The following is a 23,521-nucleotide window of genomic DNA, read 5'->3' as shown; positions in this document are numbered from 1 at the left end:
TGTATCCCTATTGTGTCTTTTAAGAGAATGTGTATAAATTTTTGACATTTGCGTGGGAGGTACCTTGTTGGAAAAAAAGCCTTTAAGGCAGAACATTTCTCTACCAAATCAAATTATTTTTATGAGGATCTACTTGCTTTTATTAGGGACTTAAGGAACAAAAAATAAACAGAGTGTATTCTTAATATCTTTTAGTTATTTGTATGATGGTTACATATGTTTTACTGTGGAGCTTAGTACATTGACTAGTGCTTGATAAATGCATACTGCCTGTGGAATATCACTTGATATTCCTATCATCACTATTATCATACTATATCACACTATTATCAAATGTGTCATCTCAACCTCTCTCCTGCCCATCCTCTATTCTAATATCAAATTAATTTTCTTTAAATGTAAATCTGACTATTCTGCTAAACCAATTCCAGGTCTTTCCTAGAGCTCTGGCCTTGGAGTCAGGAGAACAAGAGTTCAAATCCAACCTGAGACATTTACTTAACTGGGTAACCTTGGGCAAGTCCTTTGAATGCCTCACATTCTAGGCCATCTCCACTCTTCCTGATTCATATCTGGCCTCTGGACTCAGGTGGTTCTGGAGGAGAAAATGAGCCTGGTGACTTAGTACTTCCCTTCACTCAAATCCAATTCATGTGCTTGTCCATATCTCTGATATTGTGATCTTCTTTGAGAAATAGCTTTGAAAGTCCCCCAATAATTTTCTGAAAAAAAGTATTCATAATATGTAGCCATATTACTTCCCAAATTTACATAATAACAATGATGATGATGGCAAATATTTATATTGTTCTTACTATGTTCCAGGCTGATTAATAATTTATTAATTTATTATTTATAGTAAATTTTCTCATTATTCACACATTACAATTGAGAAAACTGAGGCAAACAGAGGTTATGTGACTTTTCCAGGGTCACACAGCTATTAATTATCTGAGGCTGGATTTAAATTGGGTCTCTCCTTCCTATTAGGCTTAGAGCTCTACTCTTCTTATCCACCTTCACAAGACTTCAGGAGGTGAGTTTCATAATTGAGATACAAAGGTATAACTTTTCCACCTAAGAGAGAAGGAAGTCATGGAAAAGAGGCTCTTGTATCAACTATTAGAGCCCCCAACCCCAGGATCTTAGAAAGGGGGGAATGGATTTTTCTGGGAAGTCCTAGACTTCATGATTATTTCTCTAGCAGCCCCATATTTGGGAGTTCTGGGTTCTAGCTTTGTATGCACATCAGCCTCCCATGGTGTTGCTTCTCTAACAACCACAATTCAAAAATTTGGGGCTCTTCCAAAGAGAACAATGGAAATTCCTGGGCAGCTCCAACCTCTTTGGCAGAAGAGGATTACATAGGGGTCCCTTAAAACCTAGAGCTATCTCAAAACAGAGGAAACAAAAAAAAATTGGACTTTGGCTTCTTTTGTTACTATCTTTTTGGACAGTTCACTGGAAAGAAGCCTTTTTAGAGAGCCCAAAGGGATCCCAAACCTTTATGGAAGTATAATTTACATATAGGTATCTCTTTGGTGATAAAGGGGATTCTTTAGAATGTTAGAGGTTGCCTGCCCTACAACTTTCAATTTATTTTCAATCACAGATCCATCCTAAGGATATGGTGGACTACATAATCTCTGGGATGAATATGGAGAGTTGGGGGAAAAGGAGCTTACTGGAGGGAAAAAAGCTCTTTCATTGATTATTAAACTCCTTTGTACTATTTTTTGCCTTCTGCAGGTAAAATCCAAACCTACCCTTTTGTGAAATCTGCTGGTTCAGAAACATTACTCTATTCTCGAAGATCTTCCTTGCAACATGATGGTTCAGATGTGGCCACATGACTTTGATTTGCCTCCCCCAAAATGGTTTTGATAGCTTAGAATGAATGTAAATAGCAAGGTTTTTTTGTTCTGACCAGAAACTCTGAAAGTTTTCTCTCCCAGATAGTAAACTATCTTTTTGTCTCAAATCTTATCTAGCCCTTAATCATTGAATGAGTATTGCATCAAACAGACTTGGGAAAGATCATAATTTAGAAAGGCTTAGATCACCCAGACCTTTATCCATTTTGCTATGATGACTCTGGAGGAAAGAGTAAGGCTGATGACTTTGCACAGCTCTGCTTCACTTAAATCTAATTCAGGTGCAAGTCAAAAATCATCCTCATCTGTCCACTTCAAGAACAAAGAGCAACAATCACCACAATCACCACCACCAAAAGTTTTTCTTACTTTATAGCTAATTTATTATGTTTATAAAGGATAAAGGAAGTATTTAACCCACATATGGAGAATCTAGATATGAACTAGATTCAAGATCATATGTGAAGGTTCCCTGGATAGGGTCAACACAAGTCAAAGAGAATAATTTGGATCAGGTGATACAAAAACTGGCCTCAATCTGTTTAAACTCAGGGTGTGGGGTGCTGTTATACTATGTATGGTTTATCCAACCCTCACAATTTATTTTTCTTTCCTGTTTTCCCTTTATTTATTAGCATAGAGAGGGGGAGAGAAAACTCAGATTTGTCCATTTCTGGTGTCACTCTCACAAGCAAACTGCATTGGTTTTCTCCTTTATATTTTAGAGTAGAATATATTTTAGAGTAGTATATTCCTTTTGTTTTGTCAGAGATATTCTGACCATAAACTGTCTATTCTGTTCTTACAATTTATACAAGTGTAATCATTTTGTTTGGGTAGCAAACAAAAATGAAAGGAAAAGTAGACTTTATCTATTTAGCTGTAAATTATACAATTCCACACTCCTGGGAGACTATCACTCTCCCATATCCCATGACTGTTGATTTCTTCTTTATTAATCTCTGAAATATACCCCCTTTTTTCAATTAACATTGCCACAATTCTAGTGAAGGGTTTTATCCCCTCAAACCTGGATTATTGCAAAAGTAGGCTGCCTCTAGATTCTTCTCCTTCGATCCATTCTCTATTCAGTCACTAATATAATTTTCCTAAAGCTCATATTAATCATATTAACCCTATCCCCAGTAAATTCTAATGACCTTATTACCTCCAGGATCAAATACAAAATCCTCTGTTTAGAATTCAAAGCTCTTCATAACCTAATTCACTTTTACCTTTGCAGTCTTCTTATACTTAATTCTCCACCAGGGACACTGACTTTGTTGGTATTCTAAGTATAAAGTATTTCTCTCAAGGAGCTAGTTTAAGTCTAAGACAATATGAAAACGATTATATACAAGTAAGATATCTATGGGTGAAATATGAGATTATCAACAAAGGGAAGGCACTAACATTAAAGAAGTTTGAGAAAGCCTTCTTGTAGAAGGTGGGATTTTAGCTAGAACTTGAATGAAGACTGGTCATGGGATGAAAATGAGGAAGGAGAGCATTCCAGGCATGGGAGCAAAGGTAGAGTCAAAGGAACATAAAGACAGGAGAGTAACTTGCTCTAGGCTCCTTAAACATTAGTTTGAGACTTGAGTCAGTGATACTGAGTGAAGTGAGCAGGTTTGCAAAGTGATATGTTATCCTGGGTGATCCTTATAATAGCCCTTGGAGGTTGGTACCATTACTGTCTTCATTTTAACAAATGAGAAAAGTGAGTTTTACAGACATTCAGGGCTAGGTTGGAATGTGGTTCTTGACTTTTCCTGCTGCATCACCTAGATGCCTGCCATCAGGAAGAAGAAAAGGAAAAGTTGCATTGTCTAATGAATCTTCCTTGGAAACACCCCTCCTGCTCTTGATTCACCTTCATTCAAGAGGAGAAGTTGGGGGAATGAGGAATGGAGAATAGTGAAAGGAATTCTTTATACATTAACCTTCCTGGAGACTCTCCTGGGTGCTATCAACACAACCAAGGCTGGTTGTAATAAAATTGTAGCACCTGGCTCTTTCACCTGATTCAGATGTCTAGTATTCCATAGAATCAGATCTGCACACAGCCGACATTGAAATATATAAACACACATACAAATATATACACAATACAACAAATAGAGATATATGTCTATATTATATATTTATATAGGTATTTTATATGTGTATAGTATATATACTTATATGCAAATATGTGTATTTTTGTATATATATATATACACTATATATATATATATGTGTGTGTGCATTTGTATTTATAGTCATAATTATATTGACATCTTTCAGGGTTATTAAACTGGATAACTAACTGGCTATATTCATGATATCTGTGACTGCACCTCAGTTCTCTCAATTAATTAGGTCCTTGAATTTCTTTACTGGTATATAATATCATACATGACTCTCTATCACATAAAGCAGAAATTCCACCCTTTGAGTTCATAGGGTTACTCTGTTAACTACTCTCTTCTCCTGGACAATCTCTCCTCTGAATTTTTATGAAACTACTCTTGCTTTGTTCTCATTTTATGGGACTGATTACTCCTTGGTTGATTCAAATTATGCCCTATAATTAAGAATATTCCCAAGGTCACAGTTCTGGGTTTTCTTTTCTACCCTCTCCACTTTTTCTTTTTTTGTGACCTCTTTAGTTTCTCTGGGCTTAATTGCTGTCTTTTTGAGACAATGTGGTATAGTGAAAAGAGAGCTGGATTTGAACAGAAGAACTGAGCTCAAAGCCCACCTCTGATGCTTACCACTAATGTGACTTTGACCAAGCCATGGTATTTTAATTTTTATCATCTGTAAACCAAGGAGGTTTAATTACATAACTTCTGAAGTCTCTTTTAGCTCTGTATTATGATGTAGTCATCCCCTCTAACTGAAAAGCACAAATGGGAATGTGTTACTACTCTCCATTTTAGAAGAAAAACTTAGGCAAACTTCCTTTATGGATTGTGTCAGAAAGTCAATGGTCCATCAGGGAATGGTTCTGGAGCCAATACCCATTCAGTTTGACCTCCCACCCCATCTGAATCCTCAACTAGAGTAGTGGACAATAGTCACTGAGCTTCAAAATATCCTGAAAAGTGCTTGATCACCGAACAAAGATTCAATTATATTTGCTATTCACATTTCCTTTACTTTCCTAGTTCAGGAAAGGAAATTGAAATGTCTCAGAAAAATTTTTGAAAAATGCTAAAACAAAAATACTTTTGTGCTTTACACTGAGTCAGCTAAAAACACATTTGCTAATACCTGTGAACCCTCCCCCCCCAATTCCATTGATTCAAAGTTGTTTGGTATAAAGGGAGCTAGACAAATTCAGATTATCTAGTTGAGGAAGACAATCAGGGATGAAATTTACCATCCCCAAGACCCACTGCAGTCAATCAGTAACCTGAAAGGCTATTTCTAGGACACAAATATCAAATGGAAACTCAGTACGATGAAAACTCAATAAGATGGACGTTTTTCTCCAGGAGAACATGGAGTAATGACTAGAAAGGTAGAAGGGAAATATAATGATTCAAAATCAGAAGCTCTGAGCTTGGGTCATAATTCTTTTACTTCCTGTATGAGCTTAGGTAAATCATTTTTTTCAACTTCTGTTCCTTCATTTGTAACAGGAGGGGTAAGATTCATTGATCCTGAAAGTCACTTTCACTCTCAATACTATGATCCTGTCTTAATGCTACTGGATCTGCTGAATTAATTTTAATTCAAATGAATATGGGAAATACTGAAAGTCATTTTTTTCCCTTGCATTTTTGTGGTTTTGTCTTTTCAACCCACTCTCTGCTACAGAATCACACTGGAGACAATGCAGTTGTCATATAAATAAGTGCAGCTGAAAGATACCCCAAGAAAAGACATCCTACTTCCCCAGGGGGCCACCCACTCACCCAGACTGCTGCTAAAACTGTGTTTAGATTTCCATCTTTAGGCATCACTGGAAGTTGAGCATTTTCTATAAAATGTTGGCATAACCTTTTCTAGTCCTCTGGGTTTGACTTCTCAACTAAGGAAGGGGTGAGGGGTTGGGAGAGTGGGAGTGGGGGTGGAGGGGTGGATGAGAAAATCCATAAGCATGTTCCTGTGTGCTGTTTATGTTTATGTCATGAAACATCTGGTCCTAGCTTCTTCTGAGACATTCTTCTCAAGTGTTAGAATTTGGGAAGTTATTTTGATAGAGAGTATTTGGCACACATACCTCAGGACGTATCTCACAATAAGGTTTGCAACAGAACACAAGGATTAAGCGCCTATCATTTTTCAGGAGGGGGGCCAGCATTTGTTTAGTTCTTCCAGCATATTTCTTTGATGCATTCATTTTTCAAAACCAGACCCTAGAAGAGTCCTGGCTGTAGCTTACCCATACCCTAGAAAGAAGTCAAAATGCCAAATTAAATTATTCAATATTGTTGGGAGAGAGATTGAAGTGTGGGAAAGCAAGCCCTTTTGTGCAATCCTTTTCTTCTTTATGGGGAAGGGGGAGGGGAATTAGGATTTGGTCAAGATCTTCTTTCTTCTTCATTTTCGAAGATGATCATGATATCAGAAAGGTGATGCTATTGGATTTAAGTGAGGGGACTATGCAAAGTCACCATTTGAAGCCATATGGTTCCAATGACCTGACCTTGAAGGTTGATTTATCTTTCAGGTTATAAGAGAACAAGGTTACAAAAGGAAGAGTAACAGTAAGACAGCCAAAGAAGAGATATTAGAAGGCATCTCCCCACTTCTCTTTCAGAAGTATTACTATGAATATAGAGTGATATATATATATATATATATATATATATATATATCATACTTTTTCATATTTTGCTAGTTTTGCTGAATTGTTTACACACACATTTTATTATTTTTTATTTTAAAGGATGGCTTTTTGGGAGGGATGGGGAAAGAAATATTGAAAAATTTAAGTGATATAAAAACAAAATATATAAATAAGAGATTATTTTTTAAATGGGCATAGATCTGCCAACTAGCAAAATGTGAAATAAAATATCCTCTAAAGTATAATCAGTTTGGATGCCAAGGCACTGTCAAGTTTGCCTCTTGTTCCTATACACATGCTTAAGTGTGCTTTCCCTCCTGCTCTCCCTCTCCCTTTCCTCCTCTTCCCTTCTTTCCTTTTATTCTCTCTCTGCCTCTGTCTGTCTCTGACTCTTTCTCTGTCCATGTCTGTGTCTGACTGTCTGTATGTCTCTCTCATTCACACATACATATCACACCAAGTTAGTAGGGAAAAAAATGCATACTCAGGATTTTCCCACCACCACTCTCCAAATTGAGTATTATTATTTTTTCCTGATGGATTTCTATACCACCAAAGTGTATAAATCTTCTCATGTTTGTGTCATTCATTGAGCATACAGTGAGTACAAGAGGCTTATAGTGGCTTATCTCTGTAACAGAGTAAAAATCACACCGACTCAAGAGGCTCTTTCCTCCCTTTCCTTCTTTTCCATCCTGTCAAGAGCTTCATAGATTTTCCAAATATTTTTGACAGATTTCTATTCCCAGTGCAGAGTTCTACAGGAAGTTGGGGATTTCAGAAACAGAAGGCCATGAGATAGGTTATTCTCTCCCACAATCTAAGTCCTAACATTTGGATGTTAAGATGACCGAAATAGGATCCATAAGTTGTAGATAATGGGTAATACAGTAATATTATCCATAGCTATGGGGAAAATTGCAAAATTTCTTCCTTGTCCAAAATGAATAGTATTTAGACTTTAAAAGTCTCTTGGTCCTGTAACACTCAGAGTCTTACCAAGTTTTTCCTTGTTTTTCAAGTGAAAGTCTGAGAATAGTTTCATGTAATCACAGAATTTCTGAGCTGGAATAGAACTTCAGAAGCTGTACCTAAACAGAAGTCTTATCTATAATATTCCCAATAGGGGGGACTCTAATCTCCAATATTCTCCTCTTTCAAAACTAGTAGTTATAAGCAAGATTCCCCCATTAAATGGGTGCACATATTGAAGTTAAAGAGCTTTGTTATTAGGAAATGAAAGGTATGGTGTGGAACCATCAGAAAAAAAAGGAACTATTTGGTACATCTTTGACAATTTAAGCTTTTTTTGCTCCAGGAGTGGTTTTTTCCACCATCAACATGACCTAGTAGAGAAAGTGCCAGTTTAAGAGTCAGGAAGACCTGGATTAAATTCCCTACTTGGAAACCTACTGGGCTTCATGAAAAATGCAAGATATTCCATCTTTCTGGTTCTTCATTTGAAAAACAGGGTTGACAATGAGTGTAGTAGCTATCTCACAGGGACATTATAGAGGGATGACTGATTAAAGATAAAAAGTCAACTATTACATATAACCAAGAGCACAGAAGGTTTTAATAAGCTAGTGTCTGTACATAAGCACCCCTGTTGAAGAAATATTCTTTAGACACTCTTTAAAACAATTGAACATGTAAAATTTCTATAGTGTCCTGCAATTTAAGGAAACTTTTCTGTGTCTAATGCAACTAAAAAAAACTACCTTCTTAAGAAAGTCCCATCCTTTATCAGATTCATCCAACTTCCAATAAAATAGTAATTATCAAAACAATTTGAAAATAGTTCAAAAATAGTAAAGTTGATCTAAGGAACAGATTAGATATTCAAGCTGCTGTTGTTCAGTCATTTTTGATCATGTCCAATTCTTTATGACCCAATTTGGGGTTTTCTTGGAAGAGATATTGAAGTGGTTTGCCACTTCCTTATCCTTCTCTTTTTACAGTTGAAGAAACTGAAGCAGAGTTAAGTGACTTACCAAGGTCACACAGGAAGAAATGACTCTTCAGACCTGGCACTCAATCCACTGTTCCACCTTGCTGCCTTTTAGGTATTTAGGATTCATAAAAATTGAACATGGTAGCATGGTGTTGGATAATTCTATGAATGCTGACTAATTTAACATGAATTCATTGTTTGGCAAAAAGTGGCACTTTGAAAAACAAGCTGTGATATGGTAAACCAATATTTCATATGTGGCTTCATATGCTGTTAAGTTTTAAATAGATCCCTGGTCCTTACATAAAAAGGTCATAAAAAACAAACTACAGGAGAAGACAGGGATATAATTTTCATACATGTGGATTAAAGTACAATTTTTAAACAAGCAAAGGATAAAAATGGTAATTAAAAGTAAAATGGGGTGTGGCTAGGTGGCGTGGTGGATAAAGCACCAGCCTTGGAGTCAGGAGTACCTGATTTCAAATCCAGTCTCAGACACTTAATAATTACCTAGCTGTGTGGCCTTGGGCAAGCCACTTAACCCCATTTGCCTTGCAAAAACCTAAAAAAAAAAGTAAAATGGACAGACTTCTGCTCAAGATGGCAGAGAGAAGACAGGTACTGTGTTAAGTGCTCCTGCTATCCTCTCAAAAATAACATGAAAGAGGGGCGGGTTAGGTGGCACAGTGGATAGAGCACTGGCCCTGGAGTCAGAAGTAATTGAGTTCAAATCTGGTCTCAGACACTTAATAATCACCTAGAGTGTGGCCTTGGACAAAGCCAGTTAATCCCATTGCCTTGCAAAAACCTAAAAAAAAAAACATGAAAGAAATTTCTTAACAGAAACTCAATCAAGAAAACCCAGAAAAAGAAGCTAGGAGAAGAACACCTACCAACAAGGTCTGTCTCAGGGAACTGGGTGAACTGGGAGCAGAGACCAGAGGGAGGGCACAGGGACAGCAGCTGGGGGAAGCCAAAGTACTGGCCTCAGCCTCAGAGGCTTAAGCAACTTTTGCAGGAGTCTTTGGCCTGGAGGAGGGGAGGTCTGCATGCCTGGAAATCATCAAGCTGGGTGCTGGACCTGAGCTCCATACTTTTAGGAAAGCATTCTTCCAGGAACAAATGGTATCCCTACCCCCACCCCCTCAGGCTCAGGTGGACTACAGAGACTGGCTTCCTCCCCCAGGGCCCAGCCCATTGTTCAAGGTCAACTCAAATCCTGCTGCCCCTCCTCACTTCCTCCTCGCCCCCTCCTCATTCTCTCCAGGTTTGGGAGGCAGCTTCAATCACTCCAGAGGCAGCAACCAGCACCCTCTACTGGCCATCCCTTGGAATTACTAACCAAAGGGAATAGAGCCTCTAGGGTTTTCAAAAGCAAACCTCTGAGAGCCAGCCCCTCCCCCAACACAAGATACTAGAAAAATGAAGAAAAGCCAGCAAAAAGTGGGATACATGGAGAAATACTTAGAAGAAAGAGATTCTAACCCAGAGAGATCTAGCAATTCTAAGGAGAATATGAATTGGTCTCCAGCCTAGAAAGATTTCCTTGAAGAAATCCGGAAAGGAGTTCAAAAATCAATTGGAAAAATTGGGGAAAAAAACTCAAGAGAAAATTAATATCTCACAACAAGAAAACAAATCCTTGGAAAATACAACTGGACAAATACAAAAAGAAAATAATTCTCTCAAAACTACACTTGGGCAAATGGAAAATTCCTTCAAAAGTAAAATTGACCATTTGGAAAAGGAGTTGCAAATGGTAAATGAAGAAAATTCTTCTCTAAAAAAAAGAATGGAATCTATGGATTTCACGAGGCAACAAGATTCTGTCAAACAAAACCAAAAGATCTAAAAAATAGAAGAAAATGTAAAATACCTCATCAGCAAAACCACTGACCTTAAGAACTGATTGAGAAGGGACAACTTGAGAATTATAGGATTTCCTGAAAACATTGAAGAGAAAAAAAGCCTGGACTTAATATTACAGGATTTAGTGATGAAAAACTGCCCTGATATCATGGAACCATAGGGTAAAATAGTTATTGAAAGCATACATTGATTCCCACCTAGAAAGGAATCCCAAAATGAAGATGCCAAGGAATATTGTGGCCAAATTCCAGGACTATCAGATAAAAGAGAAAATCCTGCCAACAGTCAGAAAGAAACAATTTAGATACCAAGGAGTCACAGTAAGAATTACACAGGACCTGGCAGCATCAATATTAAGGGATCAAAGGGCCTGGAATTCAATATTCTGAAAAGCAAGGGAGCTTGGAACGCATCCAAGAATTCATTATCTGGCAAAGCTGAGCCTTCACTTCCAGGGGAAAAGATGGACATTTAATGAAATGGGAGACTTCCAACATTTCCTGATGAAAAGACCAGAGCTAAATAGAAAATTTGGACATCAAACAGGAGGCTCAAGAGAGACACATGAAAAGGTAAAAAAAGAGTAAAGAACAAAAAAAAAATCCTACTATCCAATAAGATGAAGCTGGCTATATCCCTAGCTGGGAGAAAGACTCTTATAACTCTCAAGAATTGTAAATCATTCAGAGAGAATATACTTAGCCAGAAATGATAGACACTCATAAGTTTTCTGTGACTCAGATAGAATGATTTAAAAATAATATCTCCTTAAAAAGGGGGACAGTGGGTGGCTAGGTGGTGCAGTGGATAGAGCACTGGCCTTGGAGTCAGGAGTACCTGAGTTCAAATCCAGCCTCAGACATTTAATTATTACATAGGTGTGTGGCCTTGGGCAAGCCACTTAACCCCACTGCATTGCAAAAACTAAAAAAAGGGGGGGGACAGTAAGGAGACAGGAGGATAGAGGAGAGTGAATGGGGTAAATCACATTACATTAAGAGGTACAAAAGACCTATTGCAATAGAGAAGAAAAAAAGGAGGTTAGAACCACTTGAATCTTCTTCTCATTAAGCTTGGTTTAAAGTTAACTTACCCACATTCAGTTAAGTTAAGAAACTTATCTTACCTTTCAACTATTAAAAGGGGAAAATGGGAGTGGGAGACAGGAAGAGGGAGAAAAAGGGGAACTAACAGAAGGAAAGGAAGGAGGAATGGGAAAAGGGAAAGGGGAAAGAAAGGGGAGGTGAGTTGATATAGGAGGGCAAACACACTGAAGGTGGTGGTATTCAAAAACAAAATACTAGGGAACATGGATAAAGGGGGGAGAAGGGAAAAATACAAACAGAGGGAAGATAGTGTGGAGGACAAGAAAGAATTAGAAATTATAACTTTGAACATGAATAGGATGAACTCTACCTTAAAACATAAGCGAAAAGCAGAATGGATTAAAAACCAGAATCCTACAATATGCTGCTTACAAGAAACTCATTTGAAGCAGAGAGACACATATAGAGTAAAGGTAAAAGGTTGGAGCAAAATATATTTTGCTTCAGCTGAAATGAAAAAAAAAACAGAGGTTGCATGAATAGGCCAAGCTAATATAAGAAAAATGAGAATTCTACCAAAATTAAACTACTTGGTTGTACCCTACCAATCAAAATTCCAATAAATTGTTTTAATGAGTTAGAAAAAATTATAAGTAAATTCATATGAAGAAGTAAAAAGTCAAGAATTTCCAGGGATTTAATGGAAAAAAGTACAAAAGAAGGTGCCTTAGCCCTACCAGATTTAATTATATTATAAAGCATCAGTTTTCAAAACTGCCTGGCACTGGCTAAGAAATAGAGTGGTGGATCAGTGGAATAGACTAAGTGCACTAGCAGGAATTGATTATAGCAATTTGCTATTAGATAAACCCAAAGAGTCCAGCTATTGGGATAAAGTCTCTCTCTTTGATAAAAATTTTTGGGAAAATTGGAAGTTAACATGGCAGAAACTTGGATTATACCAATACCTCACACTCTATACCAAGACAAAATCAAAATGGATACAGGATTTAGACATAAAAAACAATATTATAAGCAAACTAGAAGATCAAGGAATAGTTTACCTGTCAGATCTATGGAAAGGGAAACAATTTATGACCAAGGAAGAGATGAAGAACATCATTAAAAACAAACTAGATAATTTTGATTACATTAAATTAAAAGACATTTGCACAGACAAAACCACTATAAACAAGAGCAAAAGAAATATAATAAATTGGGAAACAATTTTTACAACTAGTATTTCTGACAAAGGACTCATTTCTAAAATATCCAAAGAACTGAGTCAAATTTTCAAAAAGACAAGCCATTCCCCCCACTGACAAATGGTCAAAGGATATGCAAAGACAATTTACAGATGAGGAAATTGAAACAATCCGTAGTCATATGAAAAATTGCTCTAAATCATTATTTATTAGATAAATGTAAATTAAAGCATCTCTGAGGTACCACTTCACACCTCTCAGACTGGCCAATATGACCAGACAGGACAATGACCAATGTTGGAAGAGATATGGGAAATCTGGGACACTAATACACTGTTGGTGTAGCTGTGAACTCATCCAACCTTTCTGGAGAGCAATTTGGAATTACGCTCAAAGGGCATAACAAAAAGATACATACATACCCTTTGATCCAGCAATACCACCACTGGGTCCATACTCTGAAGAGATGATGAAAAAGGGTAAAAAAAAACCACTTGTTCAAAAATATTCATAGCAGCCCAGTTTGTGATGGCAAAGAATTGGAAATTAAGTAAATGTCCTTCAACTGGGGAATGGTTTAACAAACTGTGGTATATGTATGTCATAGAACACTAGTGTTCTATTAGAAAACAGTAGGGATGGGAATTCAGGGAATCCTGGAGGGATTTGCATGAACTGATGCTGAGAGAGATGAGCAGAACCAGAAAAACATTGTACACCCTAGCAACAACATGGGGGTCATGATCAACCTTGATGACTTACTCATCTCATCAGTGCAACAGTCAGGGACAATTCTGGACTATCTGTAATGGAGAATACCATCTATAGCCAGAGAAAGAATTGTGGACACTGAACAAAGACCAAAGACTATTACCTTTAATTTAAAAACCCAATATCTTATTATGTAATTTTTCTATCTCTTATACTTTATTTTTTCCCTTAAAGATATGATTTATCTCTTATCACATTCAATTTAGATCAATGTATACCATGGACACAATGTAAAGACTAATGGACTGCCTTCTGTCGGGGGTAGGGGGAGAGAAGTGAGATTAGGGGAAAAATTGTAAAACTCAAAATAAATAAAATCTTTCTAAAAAAATAAAATAAAATGGATAATACTGATTTATCCAAGTTGAAATTGTTTTGACAAACAAAATCAATGCAGTTAGAATTATAAGAGAAACGATGAACTTCGAAAAAAACTATTTGTAGCAAATTTCTCTGTTAATGTTATTAAATCTAATTTGCCTTTCCCAAATAGAAAGTTAAATGATTTAATTAGGAAGTTCTCAAAAAGAAAAAATGCAAATCATACATAGTCATATGAAAAATACTTCAAATTGTTAATAATAAGAGAATATGAATGAAAATAACTCTCAGAAACTGTTCTATATCTATGAAACATAGATATCAAAGGAGGGAAGGGAAGGGAAGGGAAAGGAAGGGAAGGGAAGGGAAGGGAAGGGAAGGGAAGGGAAGGGAAGGGAAGGGAAGGGAAGGGAAGGGAAGGGAAGGGAAGGGAAGGGAAGGGAAGGGAAGGGAAGGGAAGGGAAGGGAAGGAAGGGAAGGGAAGGGAAGGGAAGGGAAGGGAAGGGGAAGGGAAGGGAAGGGAAGGGAAGGGAAGGGAAGGGAAGGGAAGGGAAGGGAAGGGAAGGGAAGGGAAGGGAAGGGAAGGGAAGGGAAGGGAAGGGAAGGGAAGGGAAGGGAAGGGAAGGGAAGGGAAGGGAAGGGAAGGGAAGGGAAGGGAAGGGAAGGGAAGGGAAGGGAAGGGAAGGGAAGGGAAGGGAAGGGAAGGGAAGGGAAGGGAAGGGAAGGGAAGGGAAGGGAAGGGAAGGGAAGGGAAGGGAAGGAAAAAAAGGAGAGAGTGAGGAAGAGACAGGACTGAGGGAAACAGTTGTAAGGGAAACAGTTCTTAACACATAATAGACAATAAATGCCCATTTCCTTACTCATTCCATCCCTCCCTCTTTCCCTTATAACTCCCTCACTTCCTGATTCAAAGACTAATAAAAACACTATCAACTAATCATGCTTTTACTGGGAAGAAAAGCTCTCTTAAGTACAAAAATAATCATGGCAGCATAGGCAGATAGCAAAGGCAGTAAAGAACTGGAAGTCAAATGATTGACCATCAACTGAGCAATAGATGAACAAATTATAGCATGTAAATACAATGGAGTAGTATTACTCTTTGCAGTGGTGATCATGGGCACTGCGTTAGAGTGTACTGGTCAACAGATGCATACTAATCATTGCCCTCTTCTCTCTACTCACTTTATCTCGGGAGATTTAATTAGACAAAAGTTATTAAAATAGTTCAATCTTTAGCCAAAAGATCCTATAATCCTGGACTGTCTCCTCCTTTTCTTCTTTATGTAATTTATATTGGATGAAAAATTGGATAGAAAAATCATGGTAGCTCAAATACCCCAGTTAGAAAAATTCCTAAACTTCAGGCATAGTTTCATCTGTTTTAATTTAAATTTTTGCATGTTATCAGATGGATGCATGAGGAGGGAAAGTTGAGCAAAGAAAAGAACACAGTTTTTTAATTGGTGTATACAAAAGGCAGCTTTGGCTTTAGTTTTTGGTTCTATGTAGGAGGAAACCCTTCTTTCAGTTTCTCCCTTTTCCTGTTGTTCCTGTACTTCCTATTTTTATCTGACACAGCTTATCAAGTCTTGGGCAGGACTGGAGAATCTGACCCTGATTTTTGCTGTTGTTTTAATTTTCTTCTTAGTCTGTCTCCTAAATTGTGCATGTCTCTTTAATTTTTCTCCAGGATTTTTCTTAATTCTATCTTTTAGTTCAATATTTCTTGGATTAAGTAAGAAGAATAATAAACCTCATAATATCCATCATTCCCAAATCCCTATTACATTTGAATGAAATAACAAAGGGAAATAGATTCAGAGAAACCTAAGAAGACTTGTATAATGAATGCAGAATAAAGAGTGCAGTGACATAACAATTTACACAATGACTATAATATTGCAAAATATAACAACTTTGAAAGACTTAAGAACTCTGATCTATGTAATGACCTGGCATGACTTTCAAAGGTAGTTGATAATACATATGCATCATCATTATTATTATTCATTTGGCAGAGAGAAAGTAGACTGTAAGTACAGAATGAGACATATTTTTAGACAATGTGTAAATTTATTTTGCTTAATATTACTTAATTACTAAAAAAGGAGGGTTTAAGGTAGTTATGAGGTAGATGGAATGATAATGATAATGGCATCATGAAAGGAAAATAAAGGAAAGAACATCAAAGAAACTTTTACTATATGAAAGAAAGAGCAGAAGGAAGTTTGTAAGGGGACACAGACAAGTTCAGTACCATCAGTAGCACTATGTTAAATTCAACATAGGCTTTAAAAACTAGACTAATAATGATTACTTCATATTTGAGTCTATTTTTCTGTTCTTTGCATATGGAAATGTTCAAGTCAATGTTTTTCAAATTTATAATTAAGAAAACAAAATTAAATTTTGAAAAATGGAACTGAAAAAACAAAAGTATCACTAGGTGAAATTCATCTGTAAAATTTGCTTGCTTGGCAGTATTCTGGACAGAATTCTGAAGGGGTCTCCTGAATAAGATAAAATGTTTTGCCAAGTAATTCAAGCTTAGACTATATGTTAAGGGATCATTCCACAAACAAGGTCACGAGTAATCAGAAGGTCCCCAAACCTCAAAATTGGATCAAAATGTTGGGGGGTATGCCATCATAACACCTTTCAACCAATGCATATACACGTATATATGGGATTAATATACTTAGTTTATGTTAAAAGCAAATGAACTCAAGGACATATATGTATATGAGATATGTTGCTTCTATATCTCACTTTACTCTGCATCTTGAAGTTAGAAGAGATCTGTCATGTTACCCATCTCAGAAGAAATGGGAATTGAGCTTTTTATGAATTGTTTTCTTGAAATCTTTAAATAGTAAATCACTTCAACTCTTTTAGCTTGAATTTGCTTATCTATAAAATAAGGAAGCAACTCAGATTTTTTAAAGAAGAAAACTTTGGAAACCTTAGAGTATTATATAAACATAAGATTATTATTAAACATATTATTAGACATTATTAACTTCAATGTTAGAAATCATCTATTAAAGCTCATAATTGTATATATAAATGTAACAGCTGTGAAGATTAGGAGTTCAGTTGATGGATATCCCAGGTGACACTCAAGGTTCTGTAGTAACCCCAGGAGTTCATGCCCCACCTTCCACAAGCTTACAGAAAAGGTACCAATTATCATTTATCAGCATAATAGTAAAGGTTATTATTTTATCCACCAAGCAGCACATTATTCCATACCAGCTCAGTGGTGGCATCAGCTTTACTGTATGACCTAAATATCCCCTTTAGGAACATACACAAGGAACCCAAGTCTTATAGCTTCAAAGCAGAGGATGATCAGGCAAGGAAACCCATCAATAACTTGATTCTGAATGCATCTAGGGTGTTTGGAATTATAAAGAAAGAAAAATACAGCTTTAAAATTCCTATCCTCACTATTGTGAGAAAATTTCTATTCACTATCAATACTGATGATTGAGGGGCAGCCAATTTTGGGGGACTATATACCTGTACTAGTTAAATTAAAAACTGGTAAGAGTCTCTACCAATCTCTATAAGTCATTCTTCAGTTGATAAATGGTCAAAGGATCTAACAGGCAGTTTTCAGATGAAGAAATTAAAGATGTCATATGATTTATATTCATATATAAAATGCTCTAAATCATTATGCAAATTAAAATGGCTGAGGCATCACCTCACACCTATCATATTGGCTAAAATGATAAAAAAGGAAAATGATTAATGCATTATTGAGGTATGATTTTGAGGTAATGAGGGAAAACTGGGTCACTAATGCACTTTTGATGGAATTGTGAACCGATCCGACCATTCTGGAATGATTTGGAACTATGCCCAAAGAACAATAAAACTGATCCAGCAATACAACTATTAGATGTATATCTTAATGAGATCATAAAAAAGGGAAAAAACCCCTCAGGTACAAAAATATTTATAGCAGTTCTTTTGTAGCGGCAAAGAATTGGAAACTGAGGGGATACCCATCAATTGGGGAATGACTGAACAAATTATGGCATATGAATATGATGGAGCACTATTGTTCTGAAAGAAATTATGAGCAGTTGGACTTAGAAAAGTATGGAAAGATTTGAATAAACTGATGCTAAGTGAAGTAAGTAGAACCAGGAGAACATCATACACATTGACAACAGCATTGTGAGATGATCAACTATGATGGACACAGGTGCTTTCAGCAGTTCAGTGATCAAGAAAATGTGATAGAAAATGCCATTCACAGCCAGAAAAAAATCTGAAAGCCTACTATTTTCAATTTAAAAACTTGTTTTATGTTTTTTTTCTCATGGTTCCCCCCCCCAAGTTCTGATTTTTCTTTTACAAGCTGACTAATAATAGAAATATGCTAAACATGATTGAACATGTATGACCTATATCAGATTACTTGATGTAATGGGGAAGGGGAGGAGGAAAAGGAAGGAAGGTAGAAAAATGTGGAATTCAAAAGTTTATTAAAATTGAATGTTGAAAACTATTTTTGCATGTAATTAAAAAATTTAATAAAATAATATTTTTAAAAGTTTCATTCTCTAAGCCTTTTCCTGCTTCCCCACCCACTTCTTTGAGATGCCTAGGGAATAGACTTATTTCTTTCTTCTTAAGGTTAAAGAAGTTTAATGTCTGGAGTCATTCTCAGGAACAACTTGAAAGCACAGGAAGGGAGGCTAGCAGTCCTGATAGTAGTCTTCTCATCAGTTGCTGAGATTTTGGAAATTTATATCGAAAAAATCCTAGTTCCCCTAAATCAATAGCTAATTGTTAAACTGGCAGCTTGTTGTTTCACCTAACTTCCAATGTTCCCTGATATTAAGGGAGAAAGTCAAGTTCAGTTTTCAAATAGAAAGACAGAGAAAGGTTCAAGTTAACCCAGGCTGCTCATATATTACTTTGTCATTGCTCTGTCATTTTGTGTGACCTCCTCCTAATTTTGTCTACTTACTTGGGCATTCCCAAAGGAAGGTTCTTGGAGAAGAGGGACAGGATCAAGGCTTCTGGCCATTGAGAAACAGAAAACATAAAGCTTCCCAGAAACACTCTATTATTTTTTTTTCTTGGTTCCTAAATCACATTGTTTAGACTTGGGATAATAGATAAAGAGATTTGCCATGAGCACAATAACAGAGGTTACATTCATCCTATCAACCAAAGATTTTGCAGCCTCACCAAGAAAAATTATTGGAGGTATACAGTTAACCCTTCTACCTTGCAGGGCTTAGGGGAATGGCACCTCTGTGATAGGGAAAATCTATGTAAAATTTTTGGTTCTCAATTCATACTAGTGAAGAAGACTGAATTTTTTCTTTTTTTTCTTTTATAGTGTATTTATAGTAGCTTGTTGTAAACTTTGAGTTGATATTACTTCTTCATATGTATTACATCATTACATATACATATTACATATAAATATATTCTATGAGTTTCTGAATTTCTAAAGTTTTTCTGTGTTATCTGTGGCTTCTGAAAAATTCCTTAAAAATTCTCATTTAATCTCTTATGTGAATGTTTCTTATAGCAAAACTACCATGGGAAAGTCAATATATGGAAGAGAATACTGAACTTTAACAGCTGCAAAGACCATCATAATAATCGTAATAGGCATGAGTACTTCATCTATCCAGGATGATTGCTGTTGCATTGGTCAATTAGGTGATCTTCATAAGGTTCAGGGAAGCTGACCTTCCATTTCTCAAAATAATATTCCATATGATATCATTCAATAGTTTTAACAATAGCAGCAGAGGGGTGGGTGGCTAGGTGGAGCAGGGGATAGAGCACCGGCCCTGGATCAGGAGGACCTGAGTTCAAATCTGGCCTCAGACTCTTAATAATTACCTAGCCGTGTGATCTTGGGCAAGCCACTTAACCACCATTGCCTTGCAAAAACCTAAAAAAAAAACCCAACGCACAATAGCAGCAGAGTTCTTCACAAATTTGCAGTAATAGCAACCAAATATTTTTTTAAAAGCATTGAATCTTTGAAGATTCTTCAGATGTGACTAATTAGAGAGAGCTTCTATAGTTTTTGAGTTAGTGGTTCTTTCATGCTGAGATATTATATGATATAACATATTTGAAAGAAGTTCTGTGAAACTGGCATTTTTAAAAAAATTATTCAGTTTTTTAAAGGTAATGGGGTTAAGTGACTTGCCCAAGGTCACACAGCTAGGTAATTATTCAGTGTCTGAGTCAGGATTTGAACTCAGGTCCTCCTGACTCCAGGGCCGGTACTCTATCCACTGTTCCACCTAGCTGCCCTGAAACTGGCATTATTAATGAACAGGTTTAAATTAGCTTTCTCTACCCTGTCTAGCACTTTCATGAATCTTCATATTTCTACAGGGGTTTTCAAAGACAATGAGGTACTTAGATTCTCCAAAACAAGGAGGATAGGTCTGGGATATGAACTACCAACCAGTTCATTTCTCCAACTTTATCCATCAGCCATTGGAAAATGATAAATGCCTCTGAGTTGTCTTGGGGAGTATCGTTTAGGTAGATGGTGCAATGGATGGAATACCAGACCTGGGGTCAGGAAGACTTACAATCCTGAGCTCAAATTTGGCTTAAGACACTGTATGATCCTGGACTAGCCATGTAACCTTAGTTGCCTCAATTTTCTCATCCATAAAATAGTTGGAGAAAACAATGGCAAATTATTCTATTATCTCTGTCAAGAAAACCGCAGATGGAGTCATGAGTTTTACACACCTGAAAAAAATGACTGAATAACAGCAGCACTTAAATAGAAGAATCATCTGGGAAGGTGAAAATTTCTCTGCCACATAAATTGGTTACTATCTACTACATATAGTCAGTCATGAAAACCACTGGTACACAATACAAGGCATCATGAACTCTTAGCACAAAGGTATATGATGTTTCATACTAGTACTCTTATTCAAGTCCATTAGTCTATTCATTCTGGATTTTCCCATTCTTATTCTATAGTCTTTTTAATGTTATATATATACAATTTATCAGACTTTGTGACTAACACTTCTTTCCAATGGTTTCTGAGATGGTTCATTACAGAGAAATCTTCCAAGATTATTCTATTTTTTTTTAGGTTTTTAGGTTTTTGCAAGGCAAATAGGGTTAAGTGGCTTGCCCAAGGCCACACAGCTAGGTAATTATTAAGTGCCTGAGTCCAGATTTGAACTCAGGTACTCCTGACTCCAGGGCCAGTGTTCTATCCACTGTACCACCTAGCTGCCCCTCCAAGATTATTCTTGAAAATATTTGGACCAGTGAGGTAGTCTATGAGTTGTTCCTCAGTTATATCCTATATTCCATTCTTGCAGAGACTTTCTATGAGTCTTTATCTTCCAGCTTATTCTTTTATTTTCTTCAAAGATTGAATAATCACCAAAATCAGCCAGTAGTATCTGAGAAGTCTTTCTTGATACCTCCTCAATGCTAGTGCCTTCCTTCTATTATTCCAGTTTATCCTGTATAGAGTTTGCTTGTCCATGTTTTTTTTTCTTTTGCTATCCCCCCATTAGACTGAAATCCTTGAGAGCAAGGATTGTTAATTGTGGTTTTTTATATCACTAATATTTAGCATAGTGACTGAGTCATAGTGCTTAATAAGAATTTATTAACTGATTGACTATTGTGAGATTACCTGAAAGCATTTACCTTTGTTCTTCTGTAAGCTTCTGCACAGATTAAATTGATGATCAGGACGATAAGAATCTGTTTCTTTTTGTCATCATATTCTATTAATACTTTAGAAACTTTTGAGTTTAGATTCAATCAGAGTAGAGAGAGAATGGAGAAAGGTGTGTGTGTGTGTGTGTGTGTGTGTGTGTTTACAATAATATGGGACCTCTACTCCAAACATTATTCTACTTTTCCCCCAGTGATAATCTTATATTATTCTATAATGGATATCTATAAATAATGATGCTATATACGTTGTTCTGTAGTAGACTTACATGTTAATTGCATTTGTTGATCATTGCTTATTTGATTATAATGTACAATGGAATATCTGGTTAGTTGCTTTTGAATTATTGATTTGTTGAATATCTTTTTAACTGAAATGTGAACAAAATAGAGGTCAAAATCAATGTTGTGAAACAATAGTTAAAAAAAGGAGGACTTCTTTTCTTAAAAAAGGGCCCTGAATATACAAATAAAGATTGCTCATGAACATTAAAATGGGTTCAAATGGCTCTCCTCAGCATTTCAGAGAGCTAGGACAATTGTATTAGACTAGCTATGGACAATGTCATCTCCATCCAGAGTAAGAAAAACAAAACAAAACACACACATACAAAAACCAAGCCTTCAGAAACTGGTGAACACTATATAACACTATATATTTTCTCTTATGTATCTCTTTCCATTAATCCTAATTCCTCATACTGAAAATAACTAATTTGTAAACATGTTTATCAAAAATAAGCATGTACAATGCTAACCTGACTGTCACTGAGGGGGAGGGAGAGAGAAAATTTTGTAACTTAGAAATATACATGTGCATATGGATGAAAATAAATAAAATATTTTTTAAATGGTTTCAAATGAAGTGATCAATTGTAAATCACCAGGTAAAACCACTGGTTCTTTTGTTTTAGTGAATTATAAAATAAAATAGAACATGCAAAATTTCTTGATAGTAGGTATATAAAGAGATAGATTATTATGCCGTCTTCTAAAGTTTAGGGTTTATTTAAACAGTACAAGTCTTAATGGGTCAAGCAGGCTGGGCAATGAAAAAAACTTGATGGGTTTGCTTAGATCAAAAGGAATTAAAAAGATGCTTTATATACTTCCTGCTGACTCCCCATCTCCTATGGCACAAGTCCAAGCTAGGAATCTTCTAAGGAAAATACCCATTTTCCCTGGGTGAGAACTAATAGAAATTTGAATTAGACATGTACCTGAATTTCTGTGGTGATGGAATTTCATAGAAAACATCAAATATCTTTCTTTATTTGAGAAGAGTGTGAGTCTTCTGAGATTGACTTCCACCCATTCCATATATGGGCAGTTAGATGGTACAATAGATAGAGCTCTAAGCTTAAAATCAGGAAGATTCATCTTTGGCATCTCACTGACTTGTTGGGTGACCCTGAGTAAGTAACTTAACCCTGTTTGCTTCAATTTCCCCAAATATAAAATGAGCTGGAGATGAAAATGGCAAACCACTCTAGAATCTTTGCCAAGAAAAGCCCAGATGCAGTCATGAAGAGTTGGACACATCTGAAATAACTGAACGATAACAACAGTGAGAGAAAAGAGGTAGAAAGGATTCTTTGCTTTCTCTCATATCCTATATCATCTCTCCCTCTCAACACCATCTTATTAATTTAGTATCAGGTAATTGAGATAACCACAGGGCATGCATATGTAAGGTCAGGGCTCAAACATTCTATCCCATTTAAAGTGATGTCTTAATGAGGTGAGACATTACTTAATTCACCAATAATGGATTTTAGACTGTGTAAAAAAAATCTTAAACTCTTCTGAACTTCTCATTTAATCTTATCAAATGAGGTAAATAAAGTTAAGTGACTTGTTAGGGTTATGAAGTGGATGAAGTAGGATTTGAACCCAGGTCTTAATGATTAAAAAGTTCATCTTACCAATGCTTTCATTATGTCCATCTGATGCTTAATAAGAGCAGATTAAAGGGC

The sequence above is a fragment of the Macrotis lagotis genome, chromosome 1 (genome assembly GCF_037893015.1).
Source record: "Macrotis lagotis isolate mMagLag1 chromosome 1, bilby.v1.9.chrom.fasta, whole genome shotgun sequence".
NCBI classification, from domain to species: domain Eukaryota; kingdom Metazoa; phylum Chordata; class Mammalia; order Peramelemorphia; family Peramelidae; genus Macrotis; species Macrotis lagotis.
Note: the sequence above shows the minus strand (reverse complement) of the source record.